This window comes from Balaenoptera musculus, chromosome 18 (assembly GCF_009873245.2).
Source record: "Balaenoptera musculus isolate JJ_BM4_2016_0621 chromosome 18, mBalMus1.pri.v3, whole genome shotgun sequence".
In the NCBI taxonomy this organism is placed as follows: Eukaryota; Metazoa; Chordata; class Mammalia; order Artiodactyla; family Balaenopteridae; genus Balaenoptera; species Balaenoptera musculus.
In genome coordinates, this window is record NC_045802.1 from 54339104 (window position 1) to 54351965 (window position 12862).

The 12862-nt window shown below is 34.0% G+C and overlaps 1 non-coding gene across 1 annotated transcript; it reads right to left on the reverse strand.

Moving 5' to 3' along the window:
- Window positions 1-2029: 2029 nt before the first annotated feature.
- On the reverse strand, window positions 2030-2135 carry LOC118884467. Its single transcript, XR_005017300.1, has one exon. It is a non-coding gene; the product is annotated as a U6 spliceosomal RNA (small nuclear RNA).
- Between the last annotated feature and the right edge of the window lie 10727 nt (window positions 2136-12862).

The following is a 12862-nucleotide window of genomic DNA, read 5'->3' on the forward strand; positions in this document are numbered from 1 at the left end:
TTTATTGCAGTCTTATTGATTAAAATGTATGAAAATTCTAAAATTGGTTTCCAGAAATAAGTTTTCACTATTATGATGAAGTTTTAAATTTGTTTTTTATTACAAATGAAGAAACATTTGTTTCTTTTTTATACTTGCAAGACACCCTCCACTGGATTCCAAAGTATTTTTAATTCTGATTGTATCTTGGTTTCTTTTCTGCTTATTTAATATTCACATCGATCTTGTTGCCTTTGGAGCCCTGTGACTTAGCAACTGCATAGGAAGAACATTGTTCAGGGGAGTTGATGAACCACAAATCAAAAATCCCATGATGGGAAACAGTCATCTAATGAGAAAGTGTAGGGAGGAGACTAAGGGAGGAATAAATTAAGTCCAACAGTTGTGGAGAAGAAATTCAAAAGAAGAAATTCAGATTCAGGACAAGGGTGCTACTCCACTGGCAAAAGAATATGAATTGCAGGACAAACCTGTGCTATTTTCAGGTTTTGGAATTACACCATATCTTGTTTTTCAAGGTACTTTTTTTAACTTTCAAACTATTCTTGTCCTTTGACATTTAAAAATATTTTTCCTCATATGCTTAAAATGATATTCTTTACATTTATTATGGACTAAAGTAGCATCTTAAATTAACATGAAATAACATACTCCTGGAAAATAACTCTTGCTCACTTATTGGAAAGGGAAAATAATTCCTTTCTTAAAGCTATGCCTTCAGTGTTTATGTTTTTGATTTTAAATAAACAGATGCTGCTTTTTCAAACTTAACTAGCTTTTCTGAAGGATAGAATAAGGTGATTAAGAAACTTCGGGGGATTCAGTTTTCTAGACTGACTTTATTAAACAGCCAAAAGCCTTTGTGGAAAACAATCATAGTAAGCACAAAATATGTCTCATAATGTGAGTCTGGCTTATCCTGAAGAGTGCAAATTTCCTGGAAGGTTCATTTCAAATTAGAGTAAGTGGGCTAAAAGAAAGCAAAGCTTAGGAGGAAATGCAATAGTGAGAGTTTTCATAATGAATTATAGCTCATTAATTTCCTCTGGATTTATGGCCAATATGACTTGATTGATATCTATCTGTATATAAAGATATCGTTGCGGCCACACGAGGATGATCATAAAAGAGAGTAACCATAACAATCACATAGGATATTCACAGGGTTCCACCTATGATGCCATATCCTCCTGTTTAGAAAATGGTGTTCCAATCAAATTCCTTCCTTGTTGCTCTAGGAATGTTTTGGACCTTTTCTGTACCTTTCCCAAGTGGCCTTTAATTCTCTTCATACTCCATGACAGCTTTTATTTATTTATTTATTTTAACTACTCAGGCTTGTTTGGATAAATTATTATGGAAACATTAGGAGCTTTGCAGACTAATCCCATTGCAGGAGCATACAGTTCTGCTGATGCCAGCCCTGCCCAGGATACGTTTCCTTGGAGAGCCAAGCCCTCCGTCTACTTTATATAGAAGCTGCTGGTATCAGTGCTGATGTTGGTGGTAGAGTCTCTTTCAATTTGCACTTTTGAAAATGGACCACCTTGGGCATTTCTATACCCTCTTTCTCTGAAGCACTTCTTAAATTTTTAAATTGATTTTGCTGTCATTTTATTATTAATCTGTATGAATTCATGCTCTATTCTGAATAGAAGCACCTCAGTTATATTTGTGGCAATTAGCTTCTCCCCTCTTTGCTTTTTCATTCATTTCTGTCTTTTAATGAAAAGAAGTTTTTCTTTCAAATGTAATCAATTAGCAATCTTTTTCTTTTTTTTTAAACATCTTTAATGGAGTATAATTGCTCTACAATGGTGTGTTAGTTTCTGCTGTATAACAAAGTGAATCAGCTATACATATACATACATCCCCATATCCCCTTCCACTTGAGTCTCCCTCCCCATCCCACCCCTCTAGGTGGAAATAAAGCACGGGGCTGGTCTCCCTGTGCTATGCGACTGCTTCCCACTAGCTATCTGTTTTACATTTGGTAGTGTATATATGTCCATGCCACTCTCTCACTTCTTAAAATATGGAACGCTTCACGAATTTGCGTGTCACCCTTGCGCAGGGCCATGCTAATCTTCTCTGTATCATTCCAATTTTAGTATATGTGCTGCCGAAGCAAGCACAGCAATCTTTTTCTTAATGTTTACAACTTTTAAAGTTTTAGTTAAGAACTTTTTTCTTTTCTAAGTTTATGAAGATATTCTCTAATCTGGAAGATCTATTGGCTTATCTTTCACATTTAGACAATACAGTAACAACAGCAAAATAATAATAATTTGTATGCATAGTATGAGGTAGATGTCAATTTCATATATTTCTTATTTTTATATATGGCTATCTAGTTGACCCAGCACCACTTAAAGTAATCTTTCCTTGGCACTGCAATATTACCCTTGTATTAAATGAAATGGGTTTCTTTCTGAACTTGCCATCTTGATCCATGAGTCTCCTTGCCTATACTTGAGGAAATAAAACAGAGTTCTTCACTAGTGCCATTTTATAACAATTTATGTCTAGTACAGTAAGTATCCTTCTTTGTTCATCTTTAAATATCTTTATTGTTTTGGTTCTTTGAATTTTTATACACATTTTAGAATCAATTTGTCTATTTATTCAAAAAAGAAAAAAAAAAGTCTGCAGTTTTCACTGGGTTTACAGTGAATTTATTGTAGATCAATTTAGGAAAATGTATATTTTAACCATTTGAAGTCCTCCAGTTCAAGAGTATATCTCTCCATTTGCTAACCTCCTCTTCAATTTTACTCAATGATATAGATTTCTTACACATATTTTGATTAATTCTTAGCTATTTATCTTTTAATTTTATTCTGTTATATTGTATTTCTTTTATAATTGATTCCATTTTATATAAATACAATTGATTTTGCATATTGCAATTATATATTGATTTTAGTGTATTGAGCTTGCATTCAAACACATTACTAAATTTACTTAACTTTGATAATTTATTTGCAGACATGGTTGATTTGGCGCATCCACAATTATTTCATCTGTGAATAATTAAAGCTGTATGTATTTTCAATTCTTGTACTACTAATATTTATGTCTTGTTTATTGGTTAAGACTTTCAATAAAATATTGAGTGAAAGTACTGAAAATTAATAATATCTTCTATTTTCTGACTCAGAAAAAATGAGCTCAACATTTCAGATTAACTATGATGTTTAATGTAAATTTTCTGTACATGCTTTTTATTTGAATACAGAATTTCTACAATAAAATTTCTAAGCATTTTAATCACTGATGAATGTTGACTATTATCAAATGCTTTATCTGTATTGCTTAAGATAGAATATCTGTAGTGACTAGTTGTCATGCTTGTTTCTTTTCTCTCCTTATTTTGTTAATATATTTACTGATTATTTTGGGCCCTTTTATTGAAGTGCACAAATTCTAGATCTACAGATTAATGAAATATCCATACACTTAACAACCCTATGCAACCACTGTGCAGATTAAGAAGAACTGCACTAAGCCCCCATTCCCTCTGATGCTTCCTCCCAGAGACTAACCAAACTATTTGAACATCTAACTGCATGTATTAATTTTGTCTGTTTTTAACTTTATATAAATTGAATTAGATATATATGTACTCTTTTGTACCTGCCTTTTTCATTCTAAATTATTTTCTGAGGTTCCTTTCTATTGGTTCATGTAGTTGCAATTTTTACCATCAATTTCAGGAGTATTCTATGTGTGAATCTTTTCTACTATGATGACCATTTGAGCAGTTTCCAGTATGGGGATTATTATCAATAGTACTATTACTGTTTACATAGTACTGGGTGGTGTGACTGATTGGCCTCATCCTGCTACTTATAACCCTAATCATGGGAGCCTTATTGAATAGCAGTCCATGTCTTTCAGATTAATCAGAGTGGACGATGGTGTGGAATATTCAAAAGAAAAATTTCCAGAAGACATGATGAGGTAGAAGTGAGGGGTATATATTGTTTGTGGGCAATTCTCTATATTTATCTTGGGGCAGATCTTGATTCAGACTATATTTTCAAGAAGGTTTACTTAGCAAATAACACTGGAAGATAGAGATGGTGTCTTCCCCTATGTAGAAGGAATATTTGTTTTTTGTCCAGGGTAATAAAGATAATACTTTCCTCTAGAGCAAGAGTTGAACAGGTTTGCTTGCAACTTCCTTATAAGAGTAGGAGTTTTCTAAGCAAAATGTGCCTTGGTTGCGAAACAAATCCAGCGCCTACCTGTGTCCACCTCAGCACCATCCCCATGGAATTTGTGAGCCATGGGGAGCGTACCGGATATGAGCATAAAGCTCATGCTACCTGCTGTGCTCTCTACTAAAGTTCATTGTTTCCAAGTGAAGAATCTTGTGTTTTCTGGCAGCATCTATGAAACTAAAGCAGGCTAATCTGTCTAACTTGCAAGCAGGGTATACTCTCAAATCTTTCACAATTATTAACATATGTCTCTTTTATTCTGCATATTTATTTTTTGAGTTACCTTCTAGTTTAATAACCTTTTCACCAGTATCTAATCTGATCTTCAATGAATTTACTGGGTTTTTTTTTTCTTTTGTGGTGGTGTTTTTTTTTTTTTTTTCACACACACACTATATTTTATTTTTACAAGAGATAAATAGACTGACACCAAGCATTGTACATGGATGACCACAACAAAAGCAACAATGATTGCAATTACCAAACATGAAACACATTTACTGGTTTTTAATTTCATTTATTGTAAGTCTTAGTTCTAATTACATTTTTCAATTATAAATTCTGGTTCCCTGTCAACACACTCTCTCTCTCCCTCTCTCTCTCTTTTGGTCTTTTAGCTTCTTAAGCACAATAATCATTGCTTATTTTAAAGTCTGTGACTGAGAACTCCGTTATCTGTATCCTCTATGGGTCAGTACCTTTGGCTAGTTGCTTCTCTTGGTTTTCATTCACATTTTGTTCCTTATATACCTGGTTAATTTTGAGGGCTTGCCATATTATATTATACCTTTTTAAGATAATTTGAGGCTCTAGATTATATAATCTTCATCTATAGAGATTTATTTTTGCTTCTGGCAATGTTAGGAAGTTGAGATGATCTGAAACTGATTTCAGTTTTAGTGAAGCATCTCTTTCCAGTTCACTTTTATTCCTTTATTGTAGCTGTTTGAAAGCCCATTCCAAATTCTATGGATTTTTTCCAGATGGCCTTGAACTCTAAACTTCTTCCTCTAGCTAGGCCCATAAGTCTGTGGAAAGCTTTCTTCAGCTCCCCAACCTCACAGCTGCTACTTCCAAATCATTACACTTTTCTAAAAAAGAAGAGATCCCAAATGTCCATTTCACCCATTTAGTCCTCTCTCCTCTCCCAGACCTTGATTTCATACTTACTCACTGTCTTGTTCTTCTCTGATGCATTTTTACTTAGTTCAATAAGTAGTTCTCAACAAGGAGTTATTTCTCACCATCTAGTCCATCATTACTGAAAGCAGAAATCTCTCAACATTTTTTTGACCCAACTTATTTGTCATATCTTACTATTCCCTAAAGATGAAATATTTCCTAGCATACCCTCCATATGTAAATCACTTAAATTTCTTTTGGTGCTGCCTCATCTGTCCGAAAGTTGCATTTAGTCACATTTGCATTCTAACATATACAGTATTTATTTTCAAGCAGAAGTTGCTGCATTACATTAATTATTAAATATTATGTACGTATATATCACATATATAAATATCATATAGCTATAGATATAGTATATATTTGAGAGAAGGCCTTAAAATAACAACAGAAAAACCATACTGTGAATCTTTTCCCAAGATTATGTAAAATTATCATGGTATTTTACCAAGAAACCTAAGCACTGGGAAAGAGAAAAATAAATGTATTTCAAGAATCAGAAAAGAATCCGATCCTTGAAAATCTGCTCTGTCTGCTCTGAGCTAAAATTTACTAGATATCCAGAATATCACAGTGGTCAACTGGTTAGAGTATAGACTTATAGAAGAAAAGGTATACAAATGGAATTTGACCTGAAGCCAACACATATATTTGACTCATTAAAATCTTGAACCCATCTAATTGCAATAGTAGCAAATTTTAGGTGTAAAATTATAAAAGCATCAGGAATTGTCATAATGTCCTTATCATTGCACTGATTCCTTGTTCTGAGGAGTAAAGGATTTTATAGTAACTTAAGCACTCCCTCTGGAGCTCCCTCTCACTACCAAAATAGTTCATCAAAAGCAATTACATATCCTTGTCAGAATCACAGGAATTTAGAGGCTTTTAATACATGAGGATGATGATTGTTATTATAAGCTAACTTAAATCATTTTGGTCTGAACTGAAATCTAAGAAGTCTTGGAGGATGACAGTGTATTAACCCATAATCATAGCCTGTTCTGTTCTAGAGAAGGTCTTTCTGGAGCAAATCAGTTCATTCCCTATCAACTTACATCCCCCTGTTGATATAGCATGTTCCCTTTATCCTTGTAAACACAGCGTATCACAATCTGTTTGCTTTAACCTAGTAGGTACACCAATGTACCTTAACTTCATTCCCTAGGCTTAGGTCATTTGAAACTTGGTACCACTTTTTAGTACTCGGGATCTTTAGTGTCTCCTCATTCCAAAGGATGTCAACACATGGACTCACTATACTGATAACATCATGCTGATAGGACTGTAGAGTTCAAATTAACAAGTAATTTAAATGACATGGTGATACATTCATTAGAGAGGGGAAAATGTACTCCACAAAATATGTAGGCCTTCCATTCAAGGAAGGTTATGTGATTCCTCCACATCAGGGAATAAAGTGCTACACCTTTTTCTCACTACCACTAAAAAGGAGACACAGAGGTTTGTTTAATCTGTTCATTTTGTGGTCTGAAAGACAGCCAAACTTAAAAGAGACTGACAGCAAGATAAGCTTCTCTAGTTGACCCTTTATGAAAGCTCAGCGAGTCTGTCATTTGCCTCTTTGACCCAGCAAACTGAGTACTACTCAAGCATTCATGACACTTCAGAATGTTCTACAGAGGCTATAACAAACTACTTTTGGAAACCAAAGTAGAGACTTTTTAGTCTCAAAGGAAGACCATGCCATCTTTCGCATGTAACCATGATCATTTTCAGAAATAGCTTTAGATTGGTAATAGGCCATGAGAGAGTACTAAAGGTAAAACCTTGAATGGTTACCACATTATCATATGATTCTAAATGTTCTTCATGAATTGCTTTTGTTGAATTGACATAATTTTGGGTGCACACCATCCTACAATAGCACTCGAGGTGTATATGTCATTTTCTGATATGAACAAAAAAGTAGCATGATCAGATCAGGTCATTAACCTTCCTACCATGATTTTTCCTACCAGGTAAGTGCCTCTTCCTCAACTCACAATTTTCTTATAAGGAATTTTCCTTGATCATCTGGCAAAGGAGGTGGACAATAACATTTTATCAATCATTCTACCTTATATACCAGTAGAACAACAAGAAATGGACGGAGATGACAATATAGCCTTCTCAGGAGTAGTTCTGAAGGCCGTGGGGACAAGGGATGGCTTGCCCGGAGATATTCCTTAGAGGGGTATATCTTGTCATCCACTAGTAGATAAGGCATGAGATAAGGATACTCCGCAATTCATAGCAAGGGTGGTTAATTTTATTGGATACTAAAGGAAATGAAAGAAGCCAAGTTTGAGAAATTAGAAAAGAATGAGGATTCTTGCAGACATATTTGTATAATGGCCCAGAGTGTGACAATATTTATGTCACATGTGAATTCTTATCAGAAGGCCATTATTCCAGAGGAAATTTTAATAATCAGCTGCACAAAATTACTTAAGTGAAATATATGTGAGCCTCCTTCAAGTGCCACTGTGATGCTTTCACAAAGACCTCACAAACAAGAAGTAGGCTATGCAGAAAACTGATGGCATGAACTTCCCATAATTACAACTATTTTAGTTATTGCTGCCACTGAGTACCCAAATAATAGAAGTACCCGCTAATAGAAGTAAGCAGCTTCAAGCCCCAAATCTTTTATAAATGTGAAGAGTAGCTTTAAAACAGGTCAATTTTATTTACCCCTTTCGTCTTAGAGAAAGTAGCAAGTTGGCCTTTCAAACAGATATTCATTCAGGTTTTGAAAATATTTTCCCCCTTTGTGCCTCTGCCAGTACCAAAGTCCATACACTGATTAAATGATGACAAACCACATTAGTATTTTATAGAGCATGGCTTTTGACTGAGGTATTCTTTATACATCAAAGTAAGGACAGCAGTGTGCCAATGTTCACAGAAATCGTGAAGTTTTCCCGGTCAGGTATCAGTTGTCAACAACATCATGCAAGATGTAGAATATATTCTGCATGGGTCCAGAAGTCAATACATAGAAGTAGGGACTGATAAATCCCATAGTTACTCTTAAGTACCCATTCACAAAATATTTGATTACTATTTCCAGGACTGTCATCTTGTGCAATTTAGAGATTTTAGTACCTCAAAGACAGGTTTCTGCTAGTGGATCCATGATTCCATTGAATTAGAAGAGGTGACAGCAACTTGCCTTTTGGGGAAAAGATGGGAATTTTGATGTTGGTTTGGGTAATTTTCACAGATTGGAAACATGGCAGAGTTTGGATGGAGCCACATTTTATTTGTGAATACTTCATTGTTTTTTTATACGTAATGGTGAATGTTAAGGAAAAGCTATTGTAATAGTATAAAAGCAGTACCACCATGGGCTCAAATCATCCAGAAATAAAGGTTTATATTACAAAAAATATAATAGCACCTTACCAGTTGAGTTACAGATTGAAATCAAAGGGAGTATGGTATAGTTGATGGAGGAGAAAAATCCTGAATTCCATCTGTGGTTTGATTCGTTGCAGAAATGATGAATTATCCTTTAAACTAACTGACTTACTTTTTCTAATATATATATCACTTCTTTCCCCCAAACATATATAGAGAGAGTGTATTGCTTCTGGTTACCTGTTTAACTTAACCTGTATGTGAGATAATATTTAGGCATTAGATCAGAATTAGAGGAGAAATGAACATTATCAAGATATCTTGGACTTGGAATTGTATGAAATAATCATATGGGTTTAGAACTGTTGAGTCTGCCTCCCTTTTTTAATTGAAGTATAGTTGATTAATATATTATATTAGTTTCAGGTGTACAACACAGTAATTCAATATTTTTATAGCTTATACTCCATTTAAAGTTATTACAAAATAATGGCTACATTTCTCTGTGCTGTATAATATATCCTTATTGCTTATGGGTCTGCCCCCTTTGGGTCGCATGGTTATATATGAATGAAATTTGCATTGAAAAGGGAATCGTTGCATTATATTTCTTTGGGGAAATTTTTTGGTTTGGAAGTTTATGTACAGGAAGAAGGGTTTATGTGTATGTTGAGCAGCCAAGTTGTGGATTATTATAGTCATTCATTTTAGGTCTATTACTGAGCATGTGAACAGACCACCTCTTTTAACTCAGTCTCCTATTATGTTATTCTGAACTATTCTTCCACTTACACTACGGAAGAATAAAGACTCACTTTTTTCAGCTCCTAGAGAGTTGTAGGTTCATGACCTACAATCACCCATTTAAATACTCTTATTTGGAACTTTAATACTGAAAGAATAGCTTAAAAATAAATGGCTAATCACAGCAATGGTGTGGAGAATAGAGTAGAGGTGATGTTGGAAGCCAATGAAGTGGGAGTATTGGGAGCATCCAAAAGAGTCAGTTTCTGTGATATGATACTTGTCAAATTTCACATTGCCTAGCTTTCATTTTTCCTGACAATTTTCTAAACGTTGTTATCTAGTCTTTTTGATAATTCTTTGAGCAGCTAGATATCCTTCCAATAAGTTCCTTTTTTGCTTAAGTGAGTTACAATACATCTCTCTTGTTTCCCAACCAGCACCCAAACTGACATAGAGGAAAAATCATGTGAGTTGCTGAGAAACTAAATAAATGGCAATATGTGAGTGCTGAAAATTGATTTTATCTCACATCATGTAGCCTACTCAAACAAAAAGTAATTTCACAATATAACTGCATGTTATGTACCAAGGAAACAAACATATGGGGAAAGGAGTATAATTCTAGGAACAAGAATTTATATGAAGGACACAGACAGAAGATGTAGGCTCTAGAATAGACTGAGGAACAGATTCACCAAAGAACAGAGGTAATTTTAATTACTAATCAGGGGTAGAAGTTAGAGTAGAAGCAGGAGAGCTTTGACTGTAAATTTATATCAAGAATGAATCAATGTTTCACAAATTTGCTTGAGTATAGAATTATTTGGGAGCCTTATAAAATTATGTTTACAAGACCCTCCATTGTAGATTCTGGTGTATTAGTGTTAGGATGGGTCTAATAATATCTATACTTTTATCTAAGTCCCTAGATAATCTCACAATCCAAAATGCCTGGGGCAATTTGGGACTAAAAATAGTTTTGTATGAATAAGAGTGCTAATTATCAGCAGATGTTTGAAACTCAGATAATTATGATTTAAAGGCTACATTTACTTGTAATAACACAATCATGCTTTTGAAAAGTTTTAAAATGAGATTTTTTTTGAAAAAGTCACCCAATTTCGGAATGTTATCTTCAGCTCAATAAACTGGAGAGATGTAAGTTATTTTATTATGTTGCTTGCAAGTAGCTTGGACTTAAAAGTGCAGAAAGGGAGAGCTGATTGTCTGCGGCATCCTGAAACAGTCATACATTGCTTTCAAATTCAGCTGGCAAGGATTCAGTCAGAAACATCTGCAAGAATTTAGCACTGAGCCATGTATTCACTGATCTTTCTACCTGTTACTCTAATTACTACACTATGAAATTTTTATTTTTATTCTAGTTCCCTCTGATGCTGCTGGAAGATTATAGAGTAAACACAGCAGGGAAAAGGAGTCTAAGATAAGATAGAGAAGGAGGAGAATAAGGCAGGAAAACAGAAAATAAACTTGGAAGCTATGTGTCATCATGTATAGAATAACAAACAGACCCTCCACATCCTATGGTTTCTGCTTCCAACATAGTCTCAAAAGTCATGGAAATTACATTGAAGTTGCTTAATATATTTGGCAGGACAGTATAGTGTCAAGTAACAAACTGGATCAGTGTACATATTCAGAGAGGGGAGATAAATTTATTATAAGGCTACATGCACTTCTATACATTTCCTTCACTTCCTGCTCATTTGTTTTTTTTAAGCTATATTGCAAGCAGAAGATGGTCTGAGATGTCTTATATTCAGTTTTTCCTGAATTTGAATATCTTTGGATCAGGTTGAGCCATATTTCCTTCTGAGATATAACTTGCACTGTTGAGGAGGTAGGCTATTTTATATGCATATGATTTGGGAGGGTCTATTGTAAAATCCTTTGGAAGCAGGAACTGACAAAAGGAAAAAAAAAGGAGGGATAGTTGTGAAAGAGGCCAATACCCTAAATGGTAACTTAGCTCATGACCTCATAAATTTATGTCTTTTAGGTTCTACATTGTTTTTGGAGTCTCAGGTTTCCAATATATTATTTTTTAAATACAACCAAAAGGAAAACCCAATATAAACTTCTTTAAGTGAATTGGAACTTGAAGTTATGCTACTCAAAATGCATAGTTTAGTGAAACTGGTCCTAGATGCTCCAGTGTGTCCCTAGTACCCTCTCCTTTGGTGTTAAGGCTGATATATTAATCAAATAAGGTATCATGTGCATTGTCAGCATGCAGTGACACAATAGTAGTTCCCAATTGTGTTCTCCAGACTAGAAGCTCATGTGAAAGGCAGAATCTGCTCTCTATATACATCAACCAAGGAAAGTGCAGAGACGGTGTCTCATAGCTTCTGATTGGGTTACATGACCTGTTTTAAGTGTGGTCACGGTTATTCTGAGTATCTAATACTGGGTCATATTTCTATCCCTGGAGCCACAGGTGAAACTGACTTTACATGAAAAATATGGAAGAGAATTGGAAATAAATGGTAACAAAGTAAATTTGGTGTTACATTACCAGAAAAACAAGGAAATGTTGTTGGGCTTATGGGAAAACCCACAAAAACTATTAGTATATTTACAAATTTATTCCAGGAGTTATTTAGATAGTTGGGTAATGTTTTCAGTCCTCCAACTTAGCATCATATTATTTAGAGAATGCTAAAGTATCCTAAAGTACACAGGAAAGTTAATTACAGGTTTTTGAAAGTACCCATGCCATCCTTTCTTATAAGTAATAATTAACAGATGGATCTACTTCTTTTACTTTATCATCATTAAAAAAAAACTTACATGATTAAGCAGTTCATTTTATTTCCAAATGCCTCCATAATAAATATTTATTTCCAAATGTTGCCAAAATCTTGCAATTAATGATTAAAATGTTTATCCTAAGAATGAGTCTCAGTAGTAAAATGCTGTTAATCACAGGTTTTAACACCAAATATTTGGGCATAGTTTCTTTAAAACATCCAAATTGAAAAAGTAAAGTGTTTTTATACAATTAAGCTATTTTTTTTTTAAAATAACTCTGTAGCCTAATAATGTTCTGGTATTGACTGTTGTTTTAGTCAATTTGGTCCCCAAAGATTTATCTTTACTTATTAAGAATATTAATATTTTAAGGGTATATTTAAAGTGAGTTATTTATACTCTAAGTACAAATTTACTATTTTGATAGTTTGAAATGCATCTCAAAATTAAGGGCCATTTACTATTAAAACAAAGGAAAATGAGAGTCTTGATTAAACTTAAATATGTTAGTACTCTTAGTTGCAAGTAATAGAAAGCCTTCTTAAAGTAGCTTAAGAAATAAGGGA